Source organism: Copadichromis virginalis, linkage group LG3, assembly GCF_057382275.1.
Source record: "Copadichromis virginalis isolate Kocher_CV1m ecotype Utaka linkage group LG3, C_Virginalis_male_GT1.1, whole genome shotgun sequence".
NCBI lineage: Eukaryota > Metazoa > Chordata > Actinopteri > Cichliformes > Cichlidae > Copadichromis > Copadichromis virginalis.
Window position 1 is genome coordinate 30,581,414 of NC_140620.1, and position 18,809 is coordinate 30,600,222.

Genomic DNA, 18,809 nt, shown 5'->3' on the forward strand with positions numbered 1-18,809 from the left:
CTTGTGTGAATGGGTATGATTGGGTGAATGCATGAGTTTTATAAAGCGCTTTGAGTGCTTATTGTCAAGGCTGTGTGCAGGCAGGCAGGATAAAGAACCCAATATGCAGACTCATGGAGGCGGAATTCAAAGTCCTCTGCTTTATCGTAGGCCAAGTTAAAAAAAAAACAAAAACGGAACAAAACTTAAACTGAGCCACGAACACTGAGAACAGAAACAGCCATGCCAGTCTGAGGGTACAACATGACACTTACAGAAAGGAACACGGGGCTTAAATACACTGAGGGAGTCATCAAGGAATTACAGACAGAAGGGGAACACAGCTGGGAGGAATGAGACCTAATGAGACAGGGGAGTGACGCTAGCAACACTGACATAAGACATAACCCTTCAAAATTAAACAGGAAACTACTCACGAAGACACAGACTTGACACAGAACTAAACCTACAGTCGTGGCCAAAAGTTTTGAGAATTACATAAATATTGGAAAAGTTGCTGCTTAAGTTTTCATAATAGCAATTTGCATATGCTCCAGAATGTTATGAAGAGTGATCAGATGAATTGCATAGTCCTTCTTTGCTATGAAAATTAACTTAATCCCAAAAAAAAACTTTTCCACTGCATTTCATTGCTGTCATTAAAGGACCTGCTGAGATCATTTCAGTAATTGTCTTGTTAACTCAGGTGAGAATGTTGACGAGCACAAGGCTGGAGATCATTATGTAAGGCTAATTGGGTTAGAATGGCTGACCTGACATGTTAAAAGGAGGGCGATGCTTGAAATTGAAATCATTGTTGTTCCATTGTTAACTATGGTGAACTGCAAAGAAACACGTGCAGCCATCATTGCGTTGCATAAAAATGGCTTCACAGGCAAGGATATTGTGGCTACTAAGACTGCATCTTAACTCATTCACTGCCAGCCATTGGCAGTGAATGAGTTAAACCCATTGACTCATTCACTGCCATTGACGGCTATAGACGTCAATGGCAGTGAATGAGTTAATCAACAATTTATAGGATCATCAAGAACTTCAAGGAAAGAGGTTCAATTCTTGTTAAGAAGGCTTTCAGGGCATCCAAGAAAGTCTCCTAAAGAGGATTCAGCTGCGGGATCGGAGTGCCACCAGTGCAGAGCTTGCTCAGGAATGGCAGCAGGCAGGTGTGAGCGCATCTGCACGCACAGTAAGGTGAAGACTTTTAGAAGATGGCCTGGTGTCAAGAAGGGCAGCAAAGAAGCCACTTCTCTCCAAAAAAAAAACAACCCATGAGGGACAGATTGATCTTCTGCAGAAAGTATAGTGAATGAACTGCTGAGGACTGGGGCGAAGTCATATTCTCCGATGAAGCATCTTTCCGATTGTTTGGGGCATCTGGAAAAAAGCTTGTCCAGAGAAGAAAAGGTGAGCACTACCATCAGTCCAGTGTCATGCCAACAGTAAAGCATCCTGAGAGCATTCATATCTGGGGTTGCTTCTCATCCAAGGGAGTGGGCTCACTCACAATTTTGCCCAAAAACACAGCCATGAATAAAGAATTGTACCAAAACACCCTCAAACAGCAACTTCTTCCAACAATCCAACAACAATTTGGTGAAGAACAATGCATTTTCGAGCACGATGGAGCACCGTACTATAAGGCAAAAGTGATAACTAAGAGGCTTGGGAAACAAAATGTTGAAATTTTGGGTCCATGGCCTGGAAACTCCCCAGATCTTAATCCAATTGAGAACATTGTGGTCAATCAAAAACCCACAAATTCTGACAAAGTCAGTGAAGTGATTATGACAGAATGGGTTGCTATCAGTCAGCATTTGGCCCAGAGGTTGATTGAGAGCATGCCCCATCGAATTGCAGAGGTCCTGAAAAAGAAGGGCCAACACTGCAAATACTGACTCTTATCATAAATGTCATGTAATTGTCAATAAAGGCCTTTGAAATGTATGAAGTGCTTGTCATAATATTTCAGTGCATCACAGAAACAACTGAGACAAAGATCTAAAAGCAGTTTAGCAGCAAACTTTGTGAAAACTAATATTTGTGTCATTCTCAAAACTTTTGGCCACGACTGTACACTAAGGCACAAGACACATACAAGACACAAAACCTAAGAACAAAACCTGAATAAACTGTAACATGGAATTATACTAATAAACAACAAAGCATAACAAAAACATCAGATTACAAACCATAATACAAAGGAATATAAGAAACTGAAAATGCTGGGTTAAAATGACCCAGAACCGTGACACATTGAGAGTAGAAAAGCGCTATTTAAGAACCAGTCCATTAACCATTTATACCCAGGGAATGCCATACCCTGCATTTACAGATCCACAAAGAAGGTGTTCCACTCAGACCCATTGTTAGCAGCATAAACTCAGCCACTTACAACATCTCGAAACACCTTGCTACCATCCTAGCACCTCTTGTGGAGAACACCCACAAGAACTCCACCAACTTCACCGACAAGGTCCAGAAACTTACCCTGGATCCAGATGAAACTATGGTGTCCTTTGATGTAGTCGCTCTCTTCAATTGCATAGCTACTACGGAGGCAGTGGAGACTGTCAGAAAACGACTACAAGAAGACAGCACCTTGGAAGACACAACCAAATTCACCTTGCCAATCAGATTTGCACATTGTTGGACCTCTGCCTTACCACCACATATTTCAAATACAACAAGGGTTTCTACAGTCAAAAACTTGGATGTGCCATGTACTCCCCGGTGTCACCTATTGTAGCCAACCTTTATATGGAGAAGGTGGAAAGAAAGGCTCTTGGCTCGTTTAGAGGGAGAGTACCTTAATCAAAACCCAAGCAGTGGAATCCTTCACTGCTCACATTAATGCCGCGGATAAAAACATCAAGTTCACCAGAGAACACACAAAGGATAACTGTTTGCCATTCCTGGACTGTGCCATGCGCATTGAAGAGAATGGAAACCTCAAAATTTAAGTTTACCGGAAGCCCACACACACGGACCAGTACCTCCTCTCTGACTGACACCACCCCATGGAACACAAACTCGGAGTAATCAGGACTTTACAACACCATGCAGGAAATTTTCTGCTCTAAGCCTGAAGGGAAAAAGAAGGAACACACACACAAGGAAGCTCTTAAAACATGTGGTTATCCTAATTGGGCTTTCATCAAGTCAGTAAAGATGCACAGAAAAGAAGATGAGACATTAGCTAGGCAGGATAAGAAAGACAAAGGCAACAACATTGACATCCCCTATGTAGCTGGTGTATCAGACAAAACTCCTAAACACAAACTTAACAATGTAGTGTTGGTATTAAAAAATTTGCATTGCCTCAATAAAGCTATGCTTTTTTATTAATAAGTGTTAAAAAGTTATACAGTGTAGTATTAAGTAGACACAGCCCTGAAAATAAAGGCATTAGACTATGTGTCCTTGGGGAGTAGAAAGCTGTAGACTTTCGCCCACGCTTGCCTGGGAAAATGTAGATAAGAGGGGACCATCTCTAGTGGACAGTTACTGAGACACAGGGTGGGCCATTTGTATTGTATTTGTATGCCATGGATCTCAAAATGGTGGTGTGCCCCTAACACTTTTATTACAGAAGCTTTCTCATTCTACAAGGTGGGCCATTTATATGGATACACCGTAATAACATGGGAATGGTTGGTGATATTAAAGTCCTGTTTGTGGCACATTAGTATATGTGAGGGGTAAATGCAACCCTCTTCTCCCACTCTTCACACACTGATAGCAACACCGCAGGAGAAATGCCAGCACAGGCATCCAGCATCCATAGTTTCAGGTGCTGCACATCTCGTATCTTCACACCATAGACAATTGCCTTCAGATGACCCCAAAGATAAAAGTCTAAGGGGGTCCGATCGGGAGACCTTGGGGGCCATTCAACTGGCCCACGATGACCAATCCACTTTCCAGGAAACTGTTCATCTAGGAATGAACGGACCTGGCACCCATAAAGTGGTGGTGCACCATCTTGCTGGAAAAACTCAGGGAACGTGCCAGCTTCAGTGCACAAAGAGGGAAACACATCATCATGTAGCAAATTCAAATAACCAGTGGCCTTGAGGTTTCTATTGATGAAGAATGGACCCACTATAGTTGTACCCCATATACCACACCAAACCATCACTTTTGTTGTTCCAACAGTTCTTGGAGGGATCCATCCAATGTGGGTTCGTTTTGTTTGTTAACTTCACCATTCACATAAAAGTTTGCCTCATCACTGAACAAAATCTTCTGTGTGAACTGAGGGTCATGTTCCAATTTTTGTTTTGCCCATTCTGCAAATTCTGTGCGCCGATCTGGGTCATCCTCGTTGACATGCTGCAGTAGCTGGAGTTTGTAAGGGTGCCATTTGTGGGTAGCTAATATCCGCCGAAGGGGTGTTCGACTAATGCCACTCTCCAGTGACATGCGGCGAGTCCTACGCTGTGGGCTCTTGCTGAATGAAGCTAGGGCAGCCACTGATGTTTCTTCATTAGTGACAGTTTTCTTGCGTCCACATTTTGGCAAATCCAACACTGAACCAGTTTCACGAAACTTAGCAATCAGTTTGCTAACTGTAGCATGGGAGATGGGTGGTCTCGTAGGGTGTCTTGCATTGAAATCTGCTGCAATGACCTGGTTTCTGCGTTCACCAGATATCAACACAATTTTGATCCACTCCTCACGTGTTAACCTCTTCGACATGTCAATGGCTGTGAACAAAGAGAAACTTGTAAATAACTCATGAAAGAATAAAGTTACGTTGAAACCAAGCACACCATTGTTTTTCTTGTGACATTACCAATAAGTTTGATGTGTCACATGGCCCTCTTCCTATTGAAAAAACAAAAGTTGTATCCATGATGGCCGACTTCTAAATGGCCACCATGGTCACCACCCATCTTGAGGAGTTTGCCCCCTCACACATACTAATGTGCCACAAACAGGACTTTAATATCACCAACCATTCCCATGTTATTACGGTGTATCCATATAAATGGCCCACCTTGTAGAATGAGAAAGCTTCTGTAATAAAAGTGTTAGGGGCACACCACCATTTTGAGATCCGTGGCAACGTGTCATGCAGGACGCATATCCCTTATAGAAGTAATAAAGTGTTAAATGGCCTATTGAGCAGTGTTTTATCTTCCATTGGATGCCTCTGAGGAATCAAAAGAACTCAGCGAAGTGTTGATATTTACAATAGTGTAGAGCTGGGCGATAGAACGATAACGATATGTATCGCGATATAACTTTTACTCGATAGAGAAATTAAGCTATCGCGATAGACCTCGCCGCTCTTGTCCTCTTTAAAAATAAAAAAAAAATTAAAAAAAAAGGTCAGCCGATCCAAATTCAGTAGCGCAGAGCCGAACCAATAACAGCCGCAGCGTCACGTCGCGTGACTTGTTACGTACAGCACAAGTGCCAAGCCGCACGTGTGTTTGTTTGGGAAGCAGCCAGCGGGTAATGGAGGAAATGAGTGTGCCGACTAGAAAAATCAACCGAAGAGAAAACAGATGATGGTTCCAATGCCGGAGAGATTGTCGAACGGAAGAGCCATAGAAGTTCCGTAGTGTGAAGGTATTTCGGCTATTTCAAGTCTGACAAAAAACAGAGTAGCGTGCACTGTAAATTGTGCTGAAAGCAAGTCTGGAAATACAATAAACTGGTGCATGCATCACACTGTGCGCCACGTTATTGTTTCGGTGAAATGAATTTCTACAATACTGTTACTGTTAATTCTACTCTCTGCAGTGTTTAAATGCTTACATATACACACAGTTACTGTCCGTCCACACATACGACTCGGTTCTGCTTCTATGCCCCAGCTTTGTTTACTTTTTCCCACCGAGGCTTCTAGACTTCTGATTGGCCAACATTTCTGCACGGTTAGGAATCTAGCGCCACCTGCTGCTTTGGCATGTTCATAGCAGCGTTTTCCTTCATTTCTGCCTTTATGTGTGGACGGGATTATTTTTTAAAACGAAAACGGAAAATCTCCGTTTTCAAAAATGCCCGTGTACGTGTGGACGTAGCCTCAGTCTCTGACTGGAAGCGCTAATTCGTCATTCGGCTTTTGTCAGACTAAAGTAACTGTTAAAACTGTTTGAAAAGCTAAGCTATACAACAAGGAGAGATTGAGAATTTCCTTTTAGTTCTCAGTTTATTTGATATTGACAAAAGTTAGTCAGTTTTGTCCGTTCTTCTGTAAAACAAACTAAGATTTATTTTTAGAATTAATACTTTGTTTCTAAGTGGAATTGACAATTTAGTCTGTTTCATTTGTTCTATTTTGAAACTTAAACGCTTTAGCGGCTGCCTTTTGTGTAGTTTGCAATATTTGCCTTTATTTATCTGAAAAAGTCTCATGTTCCTTAAGTACATCTACCCTGTTGAACTTATTATGGGAAATAAATATTTAAAAACAAGCTGCTGATAATTTCACATTTTACTTGTGAGCAACGGCACATTTAAATCTTACAAATATAGTTATTTGGCTTATATCGTGATAGATATCGTTATCGCCTGAAATGAAAAAAACATATCGTGATATGAAAAAATCTCATATCGCCCAGCTCTACAATAGTGTATGCAGTAGTGTAGCGAGGAATTCCCAGACCTCTACATTGGATAGACCAAACAACCACTTCATAAATGCATGGCACAACATAGAAGAGCCACCTCAATGGAACAAGATTAGGCTGTCCATCTGCATCTAAAGGACAAAGGTCACTCGAGGATGCCAATGTTCACATTTTGGACAGAGAAGACAGATGGTTTGAAAGAGGAGTGAAAGAAGCCACCTACGTCCACTGTGAATAATTATCTTTGAACAGAAGAGATGGTTTACGACACCAACTGTCTGCCATTTCTAATCCAATTTTGAGATCCCTTGCCAGACGCCTTAACAACCACGGTCAGAATACGGTCCTCTCAAGTTAGTATTGTCATGATGGTACTGAGTGACAGACAGAAGAAAGGCCTCACAGACAGGGAAATAAACGCAAAGAGGCAGATTTATTGTTGTAGCAAAAAAATACTCTCAAACACCAAAACATACAAAAATACTAATAAACAAAACCACACACATACACAACCCAAGAACTGGAGGTTTCATTAGGAACATAATAATGATGAAACAAGAATAGGTATGTCCCAACTGCTGAACACAGAAACTAAAACTAAGAAACTAAGCTGGGAAAAGGGCAAACTGGGAAGACAGAAGAGCAACACCAAACGCAGTTCAGACACAAGCATTTCATTGCATATCGTAGTTTGTATGACTGTGCATGTGGCGAATAAAATTAAAACTTGAAAGTAAAACAAACTTGGAGAAAAGGTTGATAAAACAATGTGAAAAAGAGGGTGTCAGGTTTATATTGTTGATTGTCATTTATGCTTAGAAATATTTACTCATATATGCTTAAGAGTTTATAGTCGATGTCATATTGATAGGGGTCTGATCCTTAGTAGTCTACAAGGCTTTGTGTGCATTCCAGAGTGTTCTGGCATTCACACCCACATCCTGGGAGCATGGGAGAGGTCGTACCTTCTTTTATTGTTTCATGGTAGGATAAACACATCTATATCTGTTTTAGTATAAGTGCCTTATGTTTAGATGGACTGCTGGACTTCCAGACCAGCAGGTTTAGGGAAGTCGTTTATGGGGTCACATTCTGACCCCACACACACACATACTTACACACACACACACACAGACAGTACTCTTTGTTCACATATATACCTACGTAAGACGTCATGTGTTAATGAGCCTATGCATATTCATGTAACCTCAATAAAAGAGCAGTGTTACGAGGGAGCAGACGAGAGCAACTGGAGTCGGGCGAAGGAATGGCGCTTGTCCAGTTCTCTCCCGTGCACAAGAATCATAAAGAACTTTACCTGCTTGTGTCTTGAACGTTCCAGCAAATAGGTTTATGCTACAAACCTATCAGAGGGAAGATATGATAACAGAACCTAAAGACTAGAAATTACAAATATTACATAAAGCAGAAGAACAAATACAAGAACAGAAATAGAAATAAACACTAAATATTACAATATTCAATAAAACTGAAGCTAGAAACCGCCAATGCCCCAAAGCACAAAACACTGGGTCAAGACCCAGTACTATGACAGTTATAGGAGTCTGCAATCTTAAACTTAACCTCCTAGGACATGGCATCCACATATGTGGACATCACATTTTGGGTTATTTAGACCAAAATACTAAATTTTGCTTTACAAGGGCCTGATATCCACTTACGAGGACATTATACTGCTACTGTTCTATCAAAATTGTAAATGAATATCCTCATATGTGGCTCTTATTTTTCTTAAAAACAAAAATAAGGTAAAAAAAGAAAAAAAAATCTGGTAATTCTTTCTTTTGATGTTCTTGGGCCCCAATATGCCCAAATATCAAAGAGAAATTAAAAATGCATGCCGTGGAAGAGTTCGGGTCTTAGGAGGTTAAGATGATTGACCAGGACGTCCAAAAGAACTTTGTCAGAGCAATGTCACATTGGCCTGCCAGTTTTGTCATAGCACGACATATAGTGTGGATTTTCTGATGACTCAATAATATTTGTTATAAATGAAAGACTTTCCACAAATTTCACAATTACCATAATTCAACACACACTATAATTGCAGTGTGAACGATCAGATTTTTTTTGAATGTGTACATAGAAGTAACAGCCTTTTAGCACTGACTGCTTAAAAATGAATTAACTCCAGTGTGGATTAGTTGATGATTTCTTAAAGTATCCATGCGACCAAAACCCTTTCCACACTGACAACAGACAAATGGTTTAATGCCAGTGTGGATGGCCTGATGTTCTTTTAAGGTTGTATGCAGAGTAAAAGATTTTCCACACTGATCACAGATGAATGGTTTCAATCCAGTGTGGATGAGCTGATGTTTTTTTAAGCTGCCACTCTGAGTGAAAGCCCTGTCACATTGATCACAGCTGAATGGTTTAAATCCAGTGTGAGCGAGCCGATGTTGTTTTAAGTTGCCATTCTCAGTGAAGGTCTTTCCACACTGATCACAACTAAATGCTTTCAATCCAGTGTGGATGAGCTGATGTCTTTTTAAGCTTCCACTTTGAGTGAAAGCCCTGCCACACTGATCACATCTGAATGGTTTAAATCCAGTGTGGATGAGCTGATGTTTTTTTAAACTGCCACTGAGTGAAAGCCCTGTCACATTGATCACAGCTGAATGGTTTAAATCCAGTGTGAGCGAGCTGATGTTGTTTTAAATTGCCATTTACAGTAAAAGACATTCCACACTGATCACAGCTGAATGCTTTTAATCCAGTGTGGATGAGCTGATGTTTTTTTAACTTGCTATTATGAGTGAAAGCCTGTCCACACTGATCGCAACTGAATGGTTTAATGCCAGTGTGAACGAGTTGATGTCTTTTTAATTTGCCATTGTCAGAAAAAGACATTCCACACAGATCACAGCTGAATGGTTTAAATCCAGTGTGGATGAGCTGATGTTTTTTTAAGCTGCTACTCTGAGTGAAAGCCCTTCCACACTGATCACAGCTGAATGGTTTAATGCCAGTGTGGACGAGCTGATGTATTTTTAAACTGCTATTACGAGTAAAAGCCTTTCCACACTGATCGCATGTAAGGCTTCTGTTCCCACTGTCAATGCGCTGTCGTCTTCTGGCCTGCTTCATAGTGGTAGAAGTCTTCTCCACAGGGATCACAACAGGTTCATCTTTACTTGCAGGAACTGGTTGGGTTATGTTGCAATCATCAATGGACCGAGGTTTTGACATGCTTTCCATTCTTTCGCCTACAATGACAAAGAACCAAAACAGTCACATGCAGTTATGGAACGACCAAACCTACAAAGTGTACATATGACGCCACATTGCATTCTTAGAACCTTACTTCAAATTAAGACCATACTTCCAAGAAAGAAAATCCACATATGCATTTACGCATCTATATACATCTACATACTTATATACAGACGTGGACAAAATAGAATAGAATAGAATAGAATAGAATTCAACTTTATTGTCATTGCACATGCACAGGTACAGGGCAACGAAAATTGTTGGTACCCTTTGGTCAATGTAAGAAAAACTCACAATGGTCAAAAATAACTTTAATCTGACAAAAGTAATAATAAAGTTTTTTTTTTATAAATCTTAACCAGTGAAAGTCAGCTGAATTACTTTAAAAAATAAATGCATGAAACAGGCCTGGACAAAAATAATGGTACCCTTAGAAAAAAATGAAAATAATGTGACCAAAGGGACATGTTAATCCATGGTGTGTCCAATCTTGTAATCAGTCAGTGGGCCTATATATAGGACTCAGTGTGTTGATTGATGACATGGTGTGTATCCCACTCACCATGGACCAGAGGAAGCAAAGGAAAGAGTTGTCTCAGGAGATTAGAAAGAAAATCATAGACAGGCATGTTAAAGGTAAAGCCTATAAGACAACCTCCAAGCAGCTAGATGTTCCTGTGACTACACTTGCACCTATTATTCAGAAATTGCAGATCCATTGTACCGTAGCAAACCTCCCTGGACATGGCCGCAGGAGGAAAATTGATGACAGATCAAAGAGACGGATAATCTCAATGGTAACAAAAGAGCCAAGAAAGGCTTCTAAAGAGATCCAAGCTAAAATTCATACTCAAGGAACATCAGTGTCAGGTCACACCACCTGTCATTGTTTGAGCCAAATTGGGCTACATGGGAGACAACCAAAGAGGACTCCATTGTTGAAAACAAATTATAAAAAAGCCAGACTGGAATATATCAAACTACATGTTGACAAGCAACAAAGCTTCTGGGAGAATGTCCTCTGGACAGATGAGACAAAAATTGAACTTTTTGTCAAGGCACATCAGCTCGATGTTCACTGACAGAAAAATGAAGCATATCAAGAAAAGAACACTGTCCCAACTGTGAAACATGGGGGAGGCTCGGTTATGTTCTGGGGCTGCTTTGCTGCATCTGGCACAGGGTATCTTGAATCTGTGCAGGGTACAATGAAATCTCAAGAATATCAAGGGATTCTGGAGAGAAATGTGCTGGCCAGTGTCAGAAGGCTTGGTCTCAGTCGCAGGTCATTTGTCTTACAGTAGGACAATGACCCAAAACACACAAACACCCAAGAATGGCAAAGAAGGAAACATTGGACTATTTTGAAGTGGACTTCTATGAGCCCTGACCTCAATCCTATTGAGCATCTTTGGAAGGAGCTGAAACATGCAGTCTGGAAACGGCGCCCTTCAAGTGGGCCAAAATACCTGCTGAGAGGTGCAGAAGTCTCATTGACAGTTACAGGAATCGTTTGATTGCAGTGATTGAGTCAAAAGGTTGTGCTGCAAAATATTAAGTTGTGGGTACCATCATTTTTGTCTTGGCCTGTTTCATGAATTTATTTTTTAAATAATTCAGTTGAAGCATAGTTGAAAAGCAATATCTGACTTTCATTGGTTAAGATTTATAGAATTTTTATTTATTATTACTTTTGTCAGATTAAAGTTATTTCTGTGACCATTGTGAGATTTTCTTTCATTGACCAAAGGGTACCAACAATTTTTTCCATGTCTGTATACCAGATGCTGATGTTTACTTTCCTTTTGTCATTTATGTTGGAAGTGATAACAGAGCTGTTAATTTGGTTCACAAATCCCTCAGTCAGAACATTTATTATATTTAGATGGAAGCAAGCGAGTTAACTCCTTGGTAACTTCTAACTTAGTTAAATGTCATAAATTCCGTGTTCATGGATGTTAAACTTAATTGTTACACCTGGTAGAACAGCCACACTCATCTTTTTATTGATGGTGAAAGAATTTAGACAGTTTTTCAGCTCTCAGTAAGGCTGCAGTGGTCATTTGACTTTGGGACCTGCACCAGAGTTTGGGCCCAGACATGGCTAATGACATCAGACATAAAGACTGGATAGTGCTGGTCTACCAAGTCATAACCAGGTCACTAATAGGCAAGTTAATTAATACAGTTGATACACTTTAAAAAACAAAACAGGTTAGCTGAACGAAAGCACTTATACTGCGGACAACCAATACATGTCATCGTCCCAAAAAACATGGCCGCTCCAACGGCTTCAAAATAGTTTTAAACAACAAAGATTTAATGAATAACAAAAAAATAAATAAATTGTAGTTATTCTCAAGTATGTTTTTTGTGTAGTGGAGATAATTTGTAACATATTTTGAGTAACTTGTCATAATAGTCGGGTTTCCTTTTAATGAAAGCAGGTTGAGAACCTGACCTGGTAAACTAACTGAATAATGACCTCATTGAATTGAGCTGTTTCTGTGGAATGACTCGTTCTGAAAACTGATGAGTACATACCATAAATATACATTTTTAAATATAAACAATGTTTTACAAGTATTTCACAGACAAATGAACAATTACAAACAAGTCATTAATAGCGATGGGTATCAAAACCCAGTTCTTGTTGAGAACTGGTTACCACTGTTTCAATTCCTTGGAATTGTTTGCCATTTTTGCAAACGATTCCATTATTGATTCCAGTCGCCCCGAATGACGTCACCATGTTGCGGAGCGTCATTTACCTGGCAGGAATCACCGCGCCTAAGCGGCTCAAATGCTCAAAAGTTTGGTTATACTTTACGAGAACGGATGACAACAGGGCAACTTGCAATACTTGCAAAGTAGATATTTCATTTAGAAATAGTTAGCTAGTTTAGTGTTTTCTGTTAATTTATGTTGTAAATTTATGTTGCATGTAGCACCTTGGTTCCTGGAGGAACGTTGTTTCGCCTCACTGTGTACTGTTAAACTGTATATGGTTGAAGTGACAATAAAGCCAACTTGACTTGACTTGAGGAGGAAACACTACGAATATGCAAAAGCATTTGCTCACAAAACACGCGATGACCTTAAATCAGGGCTGCCCAATCCCGGTCCTCGAGAGCTACTATCCTGCAGATTTTAGATGCATCCCTACTCCAACACAGCTGAATCACATGGTTTGATTACCTCTTCAGCATGCCATCGTGTTTGGCAAAGGCCTGATAACAAGCCATTCATTTGATTCGGGTGTGTGGGAACAAGGATGCATCTAAAAGCTGCAGGACGGTAGCTCTCGAGGACCGGGATTGGGCACCCCTGTCTTAAATGAATGTCGTGGTTTTAATTCTGCTCCAGACTCGTGAATCTCAACCCAGCAGCGGTAAAGTTTGCACGTCCTCTCCCGTTAATACGGCAGGTAAATAATCAACTAACAGTGCATATTATGTTAGCGCGATCTGCCTTATTACAAAACCTGCCATTACTGTGCATTTAGGTGACCATGATGAGAGAGACAGACAGAGTCTGGCTCAGATGCTGGCAGTTCTCACTGCAGTCTACCGGTAGCGTCTCCTTTCAGGCCAGGATAGACGAATGTCACCGAGCTGTGACTAAGTTTGTGGTAAAAGGCTTGAACCCATTTGCCACAGCAGATGCCCCCAATTTTCGGTATGTGAATGTGTTTAATTGTAGGCAGGGACATTACTGGATATTCTTGTGTAATTGCTACAGAAGAATATTTATTTTATTATTTTACATTTACAATTTTTTTTCCTGGGGACCCTGTGCCCATTGAAAAGCCGTAGGCTGTGGATCTCTTATCTCACTGTTGGGTTTGTAAGGCCGTGTTACTCCTAAATTTCTATCTTGTTCAAAGAGAAGATATAAAACAAAGTTCTAAGCTAATCGACCTTAGTGTTCTCCTTTTTTAAAAAGAATCGATAAGAGAATCGATAAAGAATCGAATCGTTAAACAGAATCGAAAATGGAATCGGAATCGTGAAAATCTTATCAATACCCATCCCTAGTCATTAAGATATTCTAGTTGCTTTACGAAATTTTTCTTCAGCAGTGATCTGTCTCTCATTTGGGAAAGACAGGCAAAATGTCAGTGTGTACAGAATTAGATATTATTATTATTAATAATAATCAAAATAATTACAGATTAATGTCTGTAGAATAATGTTGGTGATTTTTCTTTGTCACCTTTGATGAAGAACCAATGTTTCTGACTACAGGTGCTGAGATGCTGCTCCAGCAGACTCTTCGCCTCCTGCCAGTCACCTGCGACAGCAAAAAGATTTTTATTTTTTAATCCAGTTAAAATTATTGTAGGGCACTACTGCAGACCATTGTATTGTGTAGCATTATTGTGCCTCGTAGGTTCAGCACCAACATCAGAATCAGAAAAACCTTATTAATCCCAGAGGGAAACTAAGTTGTCATAGCAGGAAATATACAACAAACAACATGCACTCACTGAGCTTACGAAGACAGGGAGCTGCTACAACAGCCTGCCGCTAGAACAGCGTCATCTTAAAAGACACATTACTGGTTGGTGATTCTGTTATTAAATGTTGAGTCTGTTGTATTCTATCCACCTCATCAAATCATAATACTCAGTACAACATCTTCATTTGAAGGAAAACAAATAGCTGAACACAAACGATTAAAAAAAAACAAGGTCCTGCTGGAAGCTCCAAGCAGACAAAATGACAGGGGCTGAACGGAACGTACAGCCGAAAACAAAATTAGCTAAGAGAGAGAAACCCTGTAGACAGTTATCGAGTGAGGCAACTAATATGATTATAATGTACTCACCCTCGACCCCCTCTCAGAATAACCCGAACTAAAGATACCCCAGCGGAGAAGGCCGGCTTTGTAGTTGGACTAGGACTAGTAAAGACAGCTGGCTCACTCTCCTCCCATGTTAATGGCTACCTTGCAAAGAGACCAAGCTGTCCGAGCTACGAGAGCGTATATGTTTCCAATTACGCATGAGAAACAGAAACGTGATCTGCCGGAGACCAGAGGGGCAGCAGTAAGGAAGCTCAGTACAGCCCACACAATATTTGCCTCAGTCGGCTTGAAAAAAACCTCAAACTCCTTGATAACAAGTATGATGACTGTGGTTACACTCTTTCTTCTGAAGGCCTACTTTGTGCTCTGGGCGGGCACGCGCACTACGTCTTCTTCGTCTTTGTGGTTTGTCGGCGGTTGGCAACAAACGTTGGCAAACAAGGATGTGGTGCAATACCGCCACCAACTGGTTTGGAGTTTGTTCATGATTCGCTCATACCAAATAATAACACTAATAAAAAAAATAAAAATAAAAATAAATAGATGAATACTACCGCATATATACATCCTCGTATCCTTCCATACAAATCAGCCTGTTTTAGAAACAGGCTAATAAAGCCCCCAAAAACTTTCACATCTGGATTTCCTTTTCAAAAATCCTTTATATCTTGCTTAATCTTGTTTTCCCCCTGGTTTTAAATTATATAACTTCTTTCTTCCTGATCTATTTCAGAGTGCAACAGAACATGTTCTATGTTTGTCATTTATTCCACAGCGACTACATTTCCCCCCTTGATGTATCCCTGTAATGAATAGTTTACAGTTTAACCCAGTGTGTCCAAAAATGAATCTCCTCTCTCCTGGTGCTCTCTGTACTTCTTATGTGTCCTGTTTTCCTTTGAATAGAATAAAACCACCCCCTTGTCCTCTCCTCCTCCCACCGCTACCATCTTTTCCTCATTTTCTGTGAATTATCATGCTCTCCATTTCTGCTTTGCTAATACTGATATTTAAATGTATCTGATCTCCTTTAACAGTATGTTTTGCAATTTTATCTGCCAATTTTATCAGCTTTGTTATTATTTTTATAATTATGTATTATACTGACAATTTCATTCACACAGCATTCTATATAAAACAGCAAGTATATGTAAACTATCAATTCCTTTCTGCTTAGGCGATTGTGGCTCAAGAGTTGGGAGTTTGTCTTGTAATCAGAAGGTTGCGGGTTCGAGCCCCGGCTTGGACAGTCTCGGTCGTTGTGTCCTTGGGCAAGACACTTCACCCGTTGCCTATGGTGGTGGTCAGAGGGCCCGGTGGCGCCAGTGTCTGGCAGCCTTGCCTCTGTCAGTGCGCCCCAGGGCAGCTGTGGCTATAATATAGCTTGCTATCGCCAGTGTGTGAATGTGTGTGTGAATGGGTGAATGACTGAATGTAGTGTAAAGTGCTTTGGGGTCCTATGGACTAGAAAAGCGCTATACAAATGCAGGTCATTTACCATTTACCATCAGATGATATCAGCTCAGCACATAAGCAAATCACAGAAGAATGGGGCATAACTGAGAAGGTGATTGCAGTTGTCACAGACAATGGTGCAAATATAGCTGCTGCAGTTCATAAAGCTGGATGGAGGCATCATACATGTTTTGCACACACACTGAATTTAGTTGTAAAAGACAGTGTCAAAGCTGTCCCAGAAGTGGTGCAGGTGCTGGAAAAATGCAGTCGTGTCCTTTTTTCACCACAGCACAAAGAAGCTCAAGGATATTCAGCAGTTGAAAATTTCAGAACACAAGCTAATTCAGTCAGTAGATACCTGCTGGAACTCTGTCTTTTACATGTTGGAGTGGATCTGTGTGCAAAATAAAGCCGTGACCACAGCCTAGCTTTTAGGGAAGAATGCATTGTGCTTAAATGTGGGAAAATTATCCCTGATTAAGGAAACAGTTGATGAAGAAGTAACACAGGAAGTTTAATCTGAAAAACATGTTTAAGTCTCCAAAATTATTCCACTTGTGTCACTCTCATGCTCCCACTCTTAACTGTAAGCTCAACACCTACTGTTGGTTCTGTCTCAGGGCCTTCTACTTCAGGGTCTATCCCGAGTCCTCCACCCGAAGGTCCTGCTGCAACAAAAGGACAGATTTTGACATGCAGGTTGTGTCAAGCCAACATCACCTGTCAGCTTTCAGTGATGTACTAATTAAAATACGCCGGTACTCAGAGGAAAACCTAATTCCCTGAAATAAAGATCCATTGGTTTGGTGGCAAGAGCATGAACAAGCCTTCCCATCCCTAAGCAGACTTGCAGTGAGATACCTAGGAATTGTTGCTTCTTCTGTACCTAAAGAGAGAATCTTTTCAAAAGCAGGAGAGGATGTGAGCAAAAAACGGAGCAGATTTAAAGGGAAAACTGTAAATATGCTTTTGTTCCTAAACAAAAACCTGTGAATAAGGGAATGTGTTACTGTCAAATGTTTTTGCTGAAATGTAAAGCCAAGATAAACGTTAAATGACATGTTTAATTATTTTGAAGGGGAGAATCTTTGGTTGCCAGTCTTGAAGAACACCAGCGCATATCCACACATGAAAGATGGAGGGTCCAGATACTTATTTTACACTTAATGGAGCACTGTGGGGAGTATTTCTTGTATATAAACTATATCAGCTATAAGGTTGTTCGTGGTTTGTGTGTGTTGTACGCACACATGCACACACATACACACACTCTTCATTTTCATGACTATTTACATTGTAAATGCTCACTAACTGAAAAACATAGAAGTAGGCATTAAAATTTACTGCCTAATTTACTGACCTCTACATTGGAGAGACCAAACAGCCACTTCACAAGCGCATGGCACAACATAGAAGAGCCACCTCCACAGGACAAGACTCAGCAGTCCATCTGCATCTTAAGGATAAAGGACACTCTTTCGAGGATGCCAATGTTCACATTTTGGACAGAGAGGACAGATGGTTTGAAAGAGGAGTGAAAGAAGCCATCTATGTCCACTGTGAGCGACCATCTTTGAACAGAGGCAGGGGTTTACGACACCAACTCTCGGCCATCTATAATCCAGTTTTGAGATCCCTTCCCAGACGCCTTAACGCCCACTCACATCCTGGGCCATCTGATCTCAGGAATTCGCATGATAAGGTGGGGCCAGGTTTCACAATGAACTCACCCGAAACTCTGGCGGATTGGGTCCCACACCCAGTTTCACACCTTGTCTCAGGCGATTAGAGGATCATCAGGGGGTCCTTTTGTCCCTCTGTGGGGGGTTCCTCCCACTAGGTTTATATCTGGGACTCTCCACCATTTGACCTTAGAACTGAAGAAGCTTCTCGGATGAGAGGTGAAACGTCTTCAAGTAACTTAAAGAAGTCCAGACGCTTTTCTTTGCAAGCTCCTTCGACTTTCTAGCAGTCCTTCACAAACAAGGAACAGTCTGACTGTTCTCTCCATCTGTCAGCTGCTGCTGGCTCTTCCTCCTCCTCTTCCCCACACTGCTGAGCCCGGGGTCTTTTGGAGTGTAATTTGTTTCATAGTTAGATACCTGACTGCCAACTAGGGATGGGTACCGGTATCATGGCACCGGTTCTGTCATAAACGGTAGTAACCAGACCGAAAAGCAGCGCACATTTCGGTGCTTTATTTTTTCCTGAGCTGTGATACACTTTAGATTCTAGCCAATCATTTTACGTTTCCGAGGATAGTAGGCGGGTCCAGGTACGTACGTTCTTTTAGAGCAGAGCTACAGCAGAGGCGGAGCCAGATATTTGAAACACCCGGGGCTTAGCCCAAAAGGGTAGTATGCATGTGGGATTTTTTTTTTTTGTTTGGGGGGGGCAGAAATGACTGAAAGATTAATAGGCTCTGTTTTGAGTTTTGTTCAAAAAAGAATGACTTGATATAGGGAAAAATATATATCACATATGCAGGACACCTTAAACTAGTTTTTTAATTAAGCAGCAAAGCAGAACAAAATCGGGGCTGTATCAAGACACGAGGACTAAACCCCAATTCAACCAGACCCAGAACTGATCCGGAATTAAGACAGGATTACAACAGTTCAAAATCAGGACTACTGAGGACTTAACCAAGACAGAACCAGAATCAGAACTAGATGATAGTAGCACTAAAATCATCATAGACCTGCACTACACTTGTTTTTTAAT

The 18,809-nt window shown here is 40.8% G+C and overlaps 1 pseudogene across 1 annotated transcript; it reads right to left on the reverse strand.

Moving 5' to 3' along the window:
* Positions 1-6,995: 6,995 nt before the first annotated feature.
* LOC146714048 (uncharacterized) lies at positions 6,996-15,048 on the reverse strand (annotated as a pseudogene). The gene is made up of 3 exons (XR_014918765.1): positions 14,649-15,048; positions 14,034-14,111; positions 6,996-9,811 (listed from the first exon to the last, which is right to left on the reverse strand). The product of XR_014918765.1 is annotated as an uncharacterized LOC146714048 (transcript).
* Between the last annotated feature and the right edge of the window lie 3,761 nt (positions 15,049-18,809).